This window comes from Myotis davidii, unplaced genomic scaffold (genome assembly GCF_000327345.1).
Source record: "Myotis davidii unplaced genomic scaffold, ASM32734v1 scaffold1334, whole genome shotgun sequence".
NCBI lineage: Eukaryota > Metazoa > Chordata > Mammalia > Chiroptera > Vespertilionidae > Myotis > Myotis davidii.
The window spans coordinates 195,133-198,609 of record NW_006285046.1 but is presented as its reverse complement, the minus strand read 5'-3'; the positions used below and the strand labels follow the sequence as shown (position 1 = coordinate 198,609).

General features: G+C 50.8%; 1 protein-coding gene across 1 annotated transcript in view; it reads left to right on the top strand.

The window, feature by feature from the left end:
- The first annotated feature begins 326 nt into the window (after window positions 1-326).
- Window positions 327-3,477, top strand: part of IL32 (interleukin 32) — a 25,441-nt gene continuing 22,290 nt past the window's right edge. The window contains exons 1-2 of the mRNA XM_015558540.1: window positions 327-349; window positions 509-565. The gene's annotated coding sequence lies outside the window, so the exon portion shown is untranslated. The remainder of the gene's footprint in view (window positions 350-508; window positions 566-3,477) is intronic.

Genomic DNA, 3,477 nt, shown 5'->3' with positions numbered 1-3,477 from the left:
TGGGGGGGGGGCATTCACAATGATGATGACGATGATGATGATGATGATGATGATGATGATGATAATGAAGGTGCCACCTCAGGTTGGCTCTCCCTTACACTGGACAAAATTCACACCTGTGTGGGGGGTGAGTACACAGGTGGGGGATAGGAAGGCCCAGGGAGCCTGAGAGGTGTCCAAGTCATAGGTATACTGAAGACAGAGCAGGTCCCCAGGCACATGGCTGGACCAGTTATGGGGAGACCGCGAGCTGAGAACATGGGATAAGACTGAAAGTGAGGGAGGCCGGGGGAATTTAAACCAAGTCATTTTTTCCCAATAGGCCCAAAGAGGCATAGAACAGCTGAAGGTGAGTTTTGCCCCCCCCCTCCCCCAAAGTTTAGTCCCCAGGAGTTTGGCTGGGCCAGGTTATTGGGGTGAGCTTTGGCTCCCTTGGAGGTCACAGTGGGGACTACAGACCACAGCCGGCAGGAGCAGGCCTGCAGCCTCCACACCCTCCTCTCCTCAGATCAGCATCAATGAGGCCGCGCTTGATACCTTATTGGCTCACTGTGAGAACAACCAGGTGAGTCTGAGGCTCCTGTCACAGCCCTCTGTGCTTCCCCTTCACCCCTAATCGCTTGTGATGTTGGCGCTGCCATGAGCATACACAGCCCCTGAGTGGGGTGCGGTGGGGTGGAGGGGTGGCTGGCACCAGCTCCTGACCTCCCCCCGAGCACACAGTGGCCAAAGCCCTGCCCTCACCTCCATGCGTTAATGAGGAACCCCCTGGGCCTGGTGCTGGCCTCAGAGGCCAGTCAGCCAGCAAACAGGTACGACCCTCGTGGTTTAGCTACAAAGTGGAGTTGGGGCGCTTAACCTCCGAGAGAAGTCTTTGTGTGTGGACTGGCGTCAGGAAAGCAGGCAGCTCCCTGTGTGAGCTTCTGTCAGAACCTGGTCAGACCCTACACATGGCCCATCCCCACAGGAATCTACTCCCTTACTTCCGGAGCAGCAGCAGGAACTGCGTAACAGAGTTTGTAGCAGAGTCCGCCCTGGACAGAAACCAGGCCCGGAGCAGGACTCTGAGCCAGAAGGATCGCAGAACCAACGTCCAGGTGATTTTGAGAGGATGTTTGTTTTTGTTTATTTTTAAAAATATATATTTTTATTGATTTCAGAGAGAAAGGGAGAGGGAGAGAGAGATAGAAACACCAGTGATGAGAGAGAATTATTGATCAGCTGCCTCCTGCACGCCCCACACTGGGGATCAAGCTCACAACCTGGGCATGTGCCCTTGACCGGAATTGTTAGGCCAGTGGTTGGCAAAGTGCGGCTCGGCAAAGTGCGGCTCTTTGGCCCCTTGAGTGTGGCTCTTCCACAAAATTCTGGCTCTTCCACAAAATACCGACTTCTGCACATGGGCCACGAAGTTTCAATCGCACTGTACATGCGCGCCCACACGCGGTATTTTGTGAAAGAGCCACACTCAACGGGCCAAAGAGCCGCATGTGGCTTGCGAGCCGCAGTTTGCTGACTACGGGTTTAGAAGATGCATGCCTAAAAGGGAAGAAAGGTGTGGGCTTGCTCCTGGTCCTTTGTGTTGAGGGTTTAAAGGCTGGGAGTTTAGAGGAGGTCTTGGGGAAGGATCTCAATAGAATATTCATCAGCTTTATGCTGATGTGCCAAAATGAGATGTGTTCCTTTAACTCAGCAGTTCTCAACCTGTGTGTCTTGACCCCTTTGGGGGTCGAAAGACCCTTTTGCAGGGGTCGCCTAAGACCATCGGAAAACACATATATAATTACATATTGTTTTTGTGATTAATCACTATGCTTTCATTATGTTCAATTTGTAACAATGAAATTGGGGGTCACCACAACATGAGGAGCTGTATTAAAGGGTCATGGCATTAGGAAGGTTGAGAACCACTGCTTCAACTTCACCTGTGCTTGGGGGTGGTTAGCACTAACTGGATTTCTGCTATCTGTCTCCCTGAGTGGGGTGATTTAAGCTATTTTCCGCCTGTTTTGGGAGGAGAAGTATGAGCCCCTTAGTCTTTTTTTTTTTTTTTTAATCCTCACCTGAGGATATGTTTATTGATTTTAGAGAGAGAGGAAGGGGGAGAGAGAGAGGAAGAGAGAGAGAGAGAAGGAGAGAAACATCTATTTGAGAGAGAAACATTAATTGGTTGTCTCTTGTATTTGCTTTGAACAAGGATTAAACCTGCAAGCTAGGTATGTGCCCTGACTGGGAATTGAACCCACAACCTGTACTGGTGTACGGGATGATGCTCTAAACAATTTACTCATTTAAAAAAAAATACATTTTATTGATTTTTTACAGAGAGGAAGGGAGAAGGATAGAGAGTTAGAAACATCGATGAGAGAGAAACATCGATCAGCTGCCTCCTGCACACCCCCTACTGGGGATGTGCCCGCAACCAAGGTACATGCCCTTGACCGGAGTCGAACCTGGGACCCTTGAGTCTGCAGGCCGACACTCTATCCACTGAGACAAACCGGTTAGGGCTAAACCATTTACTCTTGTGTCCTTGGTTAGGGAAGACAGGATTTTGCAATGTACTAGATGGCTATAAAGGCTTAGTCGCTTAACCATCTGCCTCAGTCCCTATTCCACTTTGCCCTGGCTTCCTAACTAGTCTCTCTCACAGGCGCCCAGAAGACTGGGAAGAGCTTTTGTGAAGAGGTACTGAGTTTGTTCCAAGAGATGCTAAGTCAACTGCAGAAGACGTGGCTGGACGTGCTGGTCTGGGTGCAGGAGTCCCTTGTCAGCGTGGTGAAGTTCATCTTGAATGAGATTATGAGTTTCTGCTCCAGTGTGGCACAGTCCTTCTCAAGTTTATTCCTGGTCCAAGGAGTCGCATGAGGGCTTGGAGGAGCTCAGTCACAGCTCCCAGCCCTGGGGTTCCCCCCTTCTCAGAAAGAATCTTCTAGAGTAACATTTGCTTTCCTGCTCACCCTTGACCCATCCTCAAGAACCTCCCTCACTTCCACCCTGTTCACAGCCTCTCCATCTAGCTTGCCTGGGTTTCCTTCTCTTGCTACAGCATTTTAATAAACGTTGGTTCGCCAGGGGAGGGGGCAGGAGTGGGGTGGAGGAGGTCAATGGGGAGAAAGGGGGATCCGTAATACTTTCAACAATAAAGGTAATTTGCTTCAAAGGTTGACTGAACCAAGTTGAGTGCCTGTGTGGGTGGGTGGCAGGGTGCTCAGTGGTTACAGGGAGAGGCTGTGCAACAATCAGATGGATCTAGGCCTGGACCTCGGCTCTGGTGGAAAGGAGAAGCCACCTGGCCTCTCTAATCTGTAGACAGGGCCCTGGTCACACTGGCCACGGATTATAATGAGCACTTGAGGATTTCAGCCTGTGCACGGCTTCTCGCAGGGCCTGGCACATAGTAAGTGCTCCATAGCTGCCCGTTCCTGAACGCAAGGAGCTCAGGCCTGAGGCACTTGGGCCCCTTTTCTTTTCCTC